This window comes from Channa argus, chromosome 20, assembly GCF_033026475.1.
Source record: "Channa argus isolate prfri chromosome 20, Channa argus male v1.0, whole genome shotgun sequence".
NCBI classification, from domain to species: domain Eukaryota; kingdom Metazoa; phylum Chordata; class Actinopteri; order Anabantiformes; family Channidae; genus Channa; species Channa argus.
Genome location: NC_090216.1, coordinates 1,618,044 through 1,629,077, shown reverse-complemented (window position 1 = coordinate 1,629,077; position 11,034 = coordinate 1,618,044).

Below are 11,034 nucleotides of genomic sequence, written 5' to 3'. Positions count from 1 at the left end.
CAATAGCTAATGACACTCAACTATATCTTTCTCTGGAACCACCTTAATGTAAATCAAGCTTCAAGCCAAAATTAGGAGCATCCTGTCTTAAAGCGATGCCGACAAACCAGTCCATGCATTTGCAGTCTGGTAACTGGGGAGTCTTGTTGATGCATCTGTGTGCAGCATTTTGTGCTGTGTCTAAAATGTACAACTGTAAAAAGCCTAATTAAAAACTCATCTGACTCATCTGACCAAACACACTCAGAGTGAACATCATGTCTACTGACCAAAGAGGAAGTGACTACTAAAGAGGAAGTGGACACGTCCCGTTTGTGTGCATAGCCAAGTGGAGGAAAAAGAAGTGTTAAAGTTGTTAGCTGAGTGGGAGCTGTGCATTTAGAGGTATCCTGTGCACAACAAGTGCTTCCTGCTCCTGTCTCCAACACCACAAAACAAGCAGAGAGTGTGGCAATGCGAGTGTAGCAGGCATGAAGGGAAACTGAGAACCTAAACCTCCTGTTGTGTGAAAGCTGCACGCGAATGAAAACAGGTGGAAACTATACATTGCCCTCAGAAAAACACAGTCACTCGTGAGAAATCTGCCTCTGCGTCTATACAGTGAGCTCCTATAGAGGTCCACAAACTCCACAACGGAAAATTTATGTTTTTCATTTTAGCCGGCACATTCCTGAACACATGCACCCGACGGGGCCCCTCCTGACATGCAGCATGGACAGCTTATTGAACTCAAGGGAACATCAGATTACTGCACATTATGAAATTATTGAAACCCAATCTGTGATGCAACAGGGCAGCAGGATTGACAAAGCCTGTTCCTGGCTCTAAGCCCTGCACTTATCCCCAACAGGTTGTGCATTACCTGGACCTGACAGTGATCTGATGAGGCTCATCAGAATTGAGATAATAAGAGCGAACTGAAGAAATACACCTCTCTGAATCAGATCAGGCTGATGGGTTTTGGATTAGGGCCTTCTGTTTATCAGGGTTTAGATGATTACATTTAGGAGGAGAAGACATCGCAGTAACTTCTAAGGTCAGTGCTTAAGTGGCCACATGATTGGGGGGAATATCACAACTCTGTTTGTGTAGCACCTTTCAAACACGAGCAGTTCTTTTTGCTTTACATAAACTTCATAAGCAATGCATTAATAAAAAGTCAAATACAGAATTAGACTTATTTAATGCATAATGTAACAAACAAAGCGCAAACTAATAAACACGGACATGGAGCGGGAAGGAAATTCTGCTATTTGGACAATTCATTAGAGACAACAGATAATAAGGGGGATTCACAACCCCACGGACATTCCAGACAAAGAGATGAATAATAAGTGACCATAGACCAAAATCAGTGAGCGCTTTGTTCTTTTGTTCTTGTTGTTAGCCAAAAATCACACAACACACTATTCTGTGCAAAAAGGAAATGACCAGATGCTTTTAGTGAGTAAGAAAAGACAAACATCTGACAAGCTGCTTTTTTTTTTTTGTTCTCCTGTGTCTACACTATCAGGGCAAGAAATAACAGTCACATTCACTGGAAACATACTACATCACAGCATAGAATTTCAACGATAGTCACCAGCAGGCAAAATAATGAGTCAGAGAACAATAAATTCTATCTAAGAATATGTGGCAAGACTTTACAAAACAGCACAAATAGATACCCTATTATATATAGATAACTGGCAACAGCTCAGTATCATGATTGGATAGAAAAAGAGCATCACAGAAAAGCTGAATGTTTCAGAAGGATGGATGAAGTGAGGTTCATCACTCAGCTCCTTCAGCATTGTGTTTCTCAGCATAAAAGTGCTGAAAAACAATTCTGATCCAGAAACATCCCTGTGGTCTAATGAGTTAATATCTGAAATTCTCTTTGGAAATCATGGAAGCTGGGAAAAACTGCTGCCCAAAACAAAGAAAAGCTGCTGCCCAAGTTGTGCCTATGTGATGTAGCCCAGTGTCAGACACGTGCCTCACCCCTGCCAAAGACCACCTCCCATACAACAATTCATCTGGCTTGTGTTTGGGCATCTGTCAGTAACAGTTTCAGCTGTTATCAGCCATCTTGTGGCACTTTCACCTCTGGCACAACCGGCCTCGTCAGTTCTAAAAGACAGAGGAGGACACACACAACACATACCAGGTTCACCCGGTGCTATTCCCGCTGTCACTGTCATCAATCACTTGTTTACGTGCAGTCAGTGTGTTGCTGGATGCTGCAGCTGTCTAAAATGGCAGTGGGGGCAACATGAGTCCACCAGCACTTGCATTTTCTTCCTACTGGTTTCTAAGGACTTGAGAATTCAGATAATGACACAGGTCAGAACACATGTTCAAACTCCTGAAGAAAAAAACTTTATACAGTAGGTTTAAGTTGTGATTCAGATTGTCAAAAATGATCTCCAACACCTCTTTGCGCAAGAGCAGCCCATGGACAGGCTCCTGAAATCTGAATTTACATGCGGGGCAGGAATTTTAGATCATCCATGTCATTTCTGTATCATTTTATCCTGCATTAAGAATATAATACTGTACTGACCATTTTCAGGTTTGCAGAGGGTAACTCGTGTGCGTTCTTTACTTACAGTACATTTGCATGTGTGAGTCTGAAATTATGATCCCAGAGCCTGAAGTCACTGGGAAGGGAAAGCTTGAGATTCTGCAGATATGCTGCACTCTCCTCACTGCAGACTAGACCTATGAGGGAAAGAGATAGATGCTACAGGCCTGATTAAAGCAGTGAAGCACATGGCTGTATGCAACTTTAGAATGTGTCACCTTATTTCAGGTGTTTGTTGTGGCCATCTGGGAGAGTGAAGCCAGGAAATGTTATTTTAGGAGAGAAAATCAGGGCTTATCTTAGCACTTCAGTTTGGCATTTCAAAAATGTTGTGAGCAGTAATAAAGTTTCCCGGTCACTGTTTCCCAAATGTCATTTACTCATGTTCCCTGTAATTGTTGCTTGTAAACAGTTTTTTTTTTAAATTATTATTATTGTGGACCAATGTTTAAACAAAACAAGCTCTTTCAATGTCACCTTGGATGCTGAGAAACATTTATAGGCTTATGTAGAGTAAACGATTAACCCATTATTTGAGAAAATAATAATAATAATTAACATTAATTGTAAGCCTATGCCCCATAAATGAAGTGGAACCTGCCAGCGAATACAAGTGATGGAATGTAACTGAATACATTTACTGTAGTAGCTTAGTGTCCTAATTACAATTTGAGGAATCTGACCTTTGCTATCTGTAATATTTTCAATCTTTCAAATTATTAAAAGATATGGCCCATTTTATGTCAATGGAATTGAAATTACTGAATAATAATAAATGACAAAGGTGTCAAAATTCATACATGTGTTAGTCACTTTAATGTTATAATGGTAATATTTCAATTTCTACTGGGTAGGTTATGAATTTCGGCCCAATGGATGCGTAAATTATTATTGTGTTTTGTATTATGTATAATGAGGTCCCAAAAACTACTATCTATATAAAGTATTGTGTAAATAAGTAAAAAGTACAAAATGTCTCTGAGAATTATAAAAACGTCCACATTAAGTACAGTACAATAGTCGAGTAACTGTACTGTAATCAGCCAAACTCGTTGACACCTCCCGCAAGTCCTCCCCGTGATGTAAATCCAACGCACCCTGTGGAATCAGGCGGGTTATTTAAAGCGTTCGTGTCCCGCTTGTTCGCCTTCGTTAGCTGAGCCGCTTCTGACGCAGCATTTCGGGAAAACAAGCTAGTTTGAAAAGTGCCAAGTCACATTTTGCTCCGGGATGATTTCCCAGAGGGAATTAACGATGCGTGGAGCTCCCGGTGCGGCTGCGGTGCAGTTCAACCACTCTGTCTGATGGAAGTGAGCCTTTACCTGCGACTGGTCATTTCAGCCAACCACCTGGACGTGGACGTTTACCTGTGTGCGCTGGCTAAGTGGCTAAGTTAGCATGGACGGCTACAACTCGTTCCAGGCGACATGGGAGTCACTGCTTCACGCCAGCAAGGTGAGATTTTGCTGCTGTGTTTGACTTTGCTGTTTTCGTGTATTTTGGTCCTTTTGTGTCTTTTAGTTCCTGTGATTAGCGCCAACAAGCTACGAGGCCTTTTTGAGTTTGTTGCTCGTGGCTAATCCTCCGCTGTAACATTAGTGTGTGACTGAGCTTAGTTTGGCTGCTGTTGGACCCATTTTACTTAAAACATTAAATCTCAAAACGAATATTCACATTTGAGAATATTTAACTCAAAATATACATATGTAAAAAATCTATATAAGGAATATTTAATATTGACTGTTGTTAGCCAAATATGAAGGGTTCCTGCGGATTTGCTTGTCCAACTTGGATCATCTTTAGATTATTGGCTCATTTAATTATTTACCCATTGGATTTATGCTAAAACTGAACATGGCTGTTTTGACAAGAACTAGACTCATTCTCATTTTGTGTAGCAAAGAAGTAGAAAAATATCTGTGGCTACGTGACAGCTACTTTTGAAAATGCAAACCCAGCCGTGATGCACATGGACCTGGTACCTTCTGTGAATTTCAATATTACTCAAGTGGATAAAGATGATGATGCATTGTCTGTATAAAAGCACAGTATTGTTGGTCCATAGGTGTCTGCTGCACCTTTCCTCATGTCAGAGAAATTAATGGGTCTACAGTCTGCGTTGTCCTTACACTTTATTTCTCATATGCTCAGTGTTCAGTAGAAGTTTGAAAGTTAATTAAAAAAATCTTCGTAGTGCCTATAAATACTTTTTCTATGTTACAATAATGACAATGTAGAAAAGCTGTATTTGATTGGTTAAATCAGTGTTTTTGTACATTTCTCAATTTTACATTAGTGCATGTTTAATTGCATGCACAAAGTTTTTTCTTGTTCCATCTCTCCCGTAGTGAGTTAGAAATGGCGAAACTGCACACTTTCATACAGGGCTCCTTCTTTCATAATCGGTTAGTTAAGCTCCAGTACTGACTGTCTAAGGGGACAGGAATCATGTGCTGCACGACTGCATGTTACTTTTTTCCTCACAGTATTTGTTAGTAATGCAGTGGGTCAGACCGCCGGCCTCAGTGGATCCCAATTGGAACTGGGCAATAGGCCCAGGCCAAGTCATTCTAAATCCAAAGAAATCTGAACATATATGAATGGATGTGTATAGTCAGACAAAGACAGACAATATGCAGCATTGAAATTACTGTGGCCTGATGGCTCAATGGGTGAGCATCAAGCTGGGATGTGGAAGTCTCCCAGATCAAATCCCAGCCCACGCACCATGTGTCCTTGAGGAAGACACTGAGTGCACCACCTGTAGCTGCCTGCTGCTCCCCCGGGGGCATGGTTTTAATGAACAGAATGAATTTGATTGTAACATATATGCATTCAATGAGAACGACAATGAAACAAAAAGCTTCTATTGCAAATTCATAAACTTTAATCAGCCACTTATGTTTAAGGTTCAAGATGTGATGTTTAAAAGCATTTGGTTTTTTGCAACAAAATTATAATATATGGTTCACTTATCAGTTTGCGGCATGAAATAATTTTACCATATGAATGACAGTTGGATTAATATTGCTATAATACTGTTCACCATGACAGTTTTGGCTTCAGTAGTGGAAGCATGGAGCCTTTATCCTGGCACATCTCTTATGATGACTGATGAAATTCAAGCCTAGAGGTGAAATATTATCACTACAGAAACTGTAGTGGTAAATCCGTGCCACACAAACTGGCTGTCTGTACTGTATTAAAATATCACAGATATGTTAATGCTCTTTTAATACGGTGTATCAGTACAGTTTTGACCTTCACTGACATGATTTAGTGACCAGTGAGTGGGACCAACCTGATACTGTCTGCTGAACCGACACGCAAAGAAAGAGGCCAGATTCATCAGCTCTCAAAGCAGCTGTCCTGAGTTCATTCCAGTTCAGGGACACTACTTTAGGAACTGAGGATTAAGTCCATTGTCAAATCAGTCTCTACAGGGTCTCTGTGCTATGTTATCACCAGGAAGCTCTACAATAACATCTTCTACATGCTGGAATTAACTATGAGGAAGATGCACTGAATGAGCTGCTGCTGTGTTGAGGTTTTTCTGACCAAATTTAAACCTCAACATAATGTAAAATACACAGATGCATAAACACTTACATTGATTTTAATTGTGTTGTAGACAGGGGTCAGCACAGGCTGACATGTTCTGATGCACAGTATGTTGTGAGACCTGTCCATCATAGTCAGCATTAAATAATTTCCTTGCTAATCCTCCTCCACCGCATTAAAACCACCAGGTGGTGTTAATGTTGGTGATGCATAGTGTGAGCTGTTTATGGAGAGGTAAACCAAATAGCAGGGATTTTGTATTTCTTGCGCCTTAATAATGTAAAAGAGTATATTTTTTTTTAATTTGCCGATTTTTATGTAGAATGTTTAAAAAAGGAAATACACTATAATGTCTTTGAAAGATTTTCATTATGAGAAAACTGTTTAGGAAGTTACTGGCCTTTAAAACATTGTCTGATCGATTCTGGGTTTTTGAGGTACAGTTATTTTAAATTTTCTTATGGAACCTCAGTTCCACAGGGAACCGCAGTTAGAGATAAGCTGGGAAACATAGTGGAGCATTTATAAGCTACAGAGCCTGATATTTCCCTCAGGAGTTTGTAGAGACCAAAAACAGAGCTGAGCTGCTCGTTATATCATCTTAAAAGGTGATCTTGCCTCAGTGGACTGTTCAGAGCTTGATTTTTCTGGCCCCATGTGGCTCAGAGGATTGTTTCTGAGCTCTGATAAAATGTATTGAGTATATTGCTTTGCTCATAAAACATCTGCAAAAAAAAAGGATTTTGAATTGTTTACATCTATATTTACTAGGGCACAGTCTTCACTTCTTTTGATACGTTCCATGTTTTCGGCCACGGTCAGTCAGTGAAATATGGTAGAAATCTGTTTATGCATTTGCCTTATAGCGTTCATTCACAATACAAACCAAAGAGGGTCCAGCTTGTGAAGAAATTGCTTAGTCATATTAAATAACATTATACAGTTGAAAAATGTCACTGCTTCCTGGCAGAAACAGTATGTAACATCACTTAACTAAATTAAACACAGTTCTACATTTCTGTATCTCAAGGTAGAGAATCTACCCTTGTACAGTATATACAGAAAGTCAGTATATAAGATCTTATATACACGTTTGTTTATATAATGAAATGTAATTTATATTATTATTATTATTATTATTATTATTATTATTATTATGTGTATTTTTGATCTCTGTCAGTTTCTGCTAACGAGGTCCTTTGCAGTACATGGACTGGGTGTGATGTTTGATATCTATCGCTGGGTTTATGGTTGGCATAAGCTGCTGAAAGTGGACGATCATCACAGGACTCACAGTAGCTGGCTAGCAAGCGATTGCATGTCCATAGGCTGAACACAGACTAGTTGAATTATCTTTGTGTGTTATTTATCTGGCCACTAGCATCAATTTACATTACTTAACTGTAAAGTGTGTAGCTGCCACTGAAGCTAGGTATTAAGCTCGCTACTGGTGTGATAGACATACAGTTTCCAAACTCCTTTATACCTTCTGTATAATTACTGGAGGTCAGTTTCAAAAAGCATTATTACGTTTTGTGTAATCAAACTCATAAACACACAGACTTTCACATATGTAGAAATCTGTATAAGGTCGCCTGGAACCAGGGCTGCTCGTAATGCTGTGGAAAGAACATAAACCATTATCTTGTGATGAGCATTTTAAATGTTAAAGAACAAAATTTTTCCCACTTTTTTACTAACTACATGAACAAAGCACCACAACCATCTATAAATACACACAGACTATTAAATTAGAAAACGGCAGCCAATCAGGTTAATGTGCTGATGAATCGTCTTAAGGAAACACTTTTATGAGGTCATTATTTTGAGCTGTATTTTTTTTTTTTAAGCATTTAGACACAGAGAGGAGATAAAATAAAACAAAACCGGAGATGAGGGGATTGGGAATGTTTTGAATGGAAACCAGAGCAGTAGAGATGTTGGCAGATTTACACCGTTTCTCCCATTGTGGTTCTAGTTTATCATTTGTCCGTTGCCCTTCTTTCTTTCCACTGTATGTAATTCAACACGACACAACACAGTTGGCTGTGGCTTGGGGTAGAATTGACACATCAAAGTGAAGTTGCTGACTGGATAAAGACAGGCTTTTTTCTCCCTCTCCTACTTTGATTGTCACGTTTTTTCCATCTGAAAAACCCCGGGCTGATCATGTTTCTTGATTGTTTCCCCTTGTTAAAGAGAAAATAGAAGCATAGGGGTTAAATTTAGGTTTAGTGAATATCTGCTTGGAAACCATAATGGTTCTGCGTCTGCTGGGGTCAGTGCATCTGTCTTGCTGTCCTTATTTCTGTCCCTGCAAATAGCAGTGAGGAGGGATGGTTTGATCTTGATTGATGGGCTTGATCCAGCATTAAGACCGCCGGGTTTTACCACGATATCAGTAGTCAGTGTTTAAATGAAAGCCTCCAAATAATTGGATATAATAGTGGAGCACTAAAGAAGTCTTTGTCATTAGATGGATGAAGAGATTGAGTGGTCTGATTAAAACCTGGATTGTTGGGGATCTAAAGCTCCATGTAAATGTATACAAAAAAGGTACAGTTGTATTTAACAGTCATTACTGACTTAAAATATAATTAAATATCACATTTAAAGAACAGCTGTATAAGTTTAATTAGACCAACTTATTATTCTGTATATTTGAAAATCTATGTATTTATAAATGTAGTGTGTGTGAGGTTCAATATTGATATTCTTTCAATGAAAGAATAACTGACTGAACATCATCAGGCAGCTGCTGGTTAGAGTTGCCAGATAAAGATACAGATTCAGGTGTGTGCATTTTATGCTTTATTTTTTGAGCTGTAAGTTGTTCATGTGATGGGCATTTTTATTTTTTTTGGTACTGTTTTCTGAGATTTCTTTCAAATAGGCATTTTATCAGGACCAGCACCAAGGTGGTTGGGCTGAAAATAAATGTTAGTTTCTCTCTGCTGGTAATTCCCTGTCTACTGATTGTCCTGCTTTTACTCACACAGTGACTCTGCATCCTTTATTTTAATACAGTTTGCAGCCTAAACTTGTGGTCATAATCACTCCTTTACAGTCCTTTACCCCCTATTGACACACCTAACCCACCTTTATTATCAGACCAATGATGGAGTTAGAAGTGGAAAAAACGTGAGACCATTTTGGCTTTGCTAATTCAGTCTCCACGTGTCTTTTAAAGTGGTGGAAACGGTGCAACAGGATGTGCAAATATTCTATTATTCCCATCAGAGATTCTTAGCAGGCATTAGTCTTATAATGGGTACTATGGAAACCTACACCAGGGTAATCCAAGCAGGGTTATCTCTGGCACGTGCTCTTTACTTGTAGGTGAAGACTGGACCGTTTCAAAGGAACTATTTTTGAATTGACACTGACAGGATGCTGAAACACAATATTTAACGTGTCATGACAAGGGAGACAGCTGCCCGTCCATAAACTGTACACAAACACACAGAAACTGAGGTCAGGAGGACAAGCTATGAATCAGGGGAGTTAACAGTGCTCGGTTGGCCTGTCCCCTAAAGAGATGTCCAGTTTTTTGAATGCTGCAGAGACATGTAGAGCTTTCTTTTCTTCCTTTGCAATCATGTTTGATTTGGCTTCATAAGACTGAGTAGGAAATGAGTTTTAAAAGAGTTTACTGTAAGTTCTATGTGAACAATATGATAGAGGAAGAGCTGCTGTCCAGTATTACCGTCAACGATGACTCCTTTTAGAGTTATAGTTCTGTCATTGTGAAAGTAGAAGTCATGCACAATGTACATTTTTAGCAGTCAAGACAAGCCCTTGCAATATTGAAGAGAACAGTCCAGCTAAAATTACTGATAATAAAAATAAGGCCACATTTTTATGATGTGATGACCAGGCATTTGTACCTGGTCATCATGGAAACCATTCACACCATGCCACACAACACCATCTTAAACCAATGGAAATAAACATCAAACATGGAGCAATTTTTACAAATCTACTTATTTTAACATTATGTAAAATTCTGAATTTATTTTTCCCATTTCTTCATTGCTTTCTAATTGAATAATGGAATTATAGTTGGTTTTTTTGACATTTTCTGCTTGCCCCGTATTACTCTGCAACAGCTCACTGTCCTGGTGCCATATCTGATGTAACCAAGTGATGTGGAATTCATTGTTCATGAACTTCACTAATTACTGCAGTTTGACTTATTATTCCTCAGCTGATGCGAACTAAAATTATGTGACGTTTTGTCGTGTTGGCCACAAATTAAATGGAGGAAAACCTCCTAAATGAACATAGTTCAAAATATCTACCACTTATTTTATAGTTCACCCCAATCTAGAGATAGACCTAGAATATTTTCTTTAATGTTTATTTTTTTCTGTATACTCTAAATGTTTCTGTAGTGTTCTGATTGCATAAAAGCCAAACTAAACTGTCGAACACACACAGCTCTGAGGGGGAGCTGATGAAGGCCGGCTGCCTGTAAACTCTCACACCGACTCCCACAGCAGCTGGTTCCGCCTATTGTTCCCAAGTCCCGGAGAAAGCGTCACAAGCTGCCCAATGACACCTCTCAGGGTTGTCCCCAGAGTGACACAGTGTGCTGCTTTCACACAGTTCATCTCAATCTGTCAGGAAAACAGACCCTGTGCACGGAACGCAGAACTCTACCAAGGTTTCATCTGTCCCCCTGTAAACACCAAGATATATTATTATTATTATATTATTATTAATGCATACACTCTCTACTTTAAAAAGTAATCTGGTAATCAGCCGTCCTGCAAAGAACTAGCGCAAATCCACCTCATTCGATATGTTACAGCAATAATTGTAACATGTCATAATACTAATTACAATAATAATTTTTTAAAAATTGTTAATATGCAAGGGATTATTGTAAATGTCCCTCCTCTACA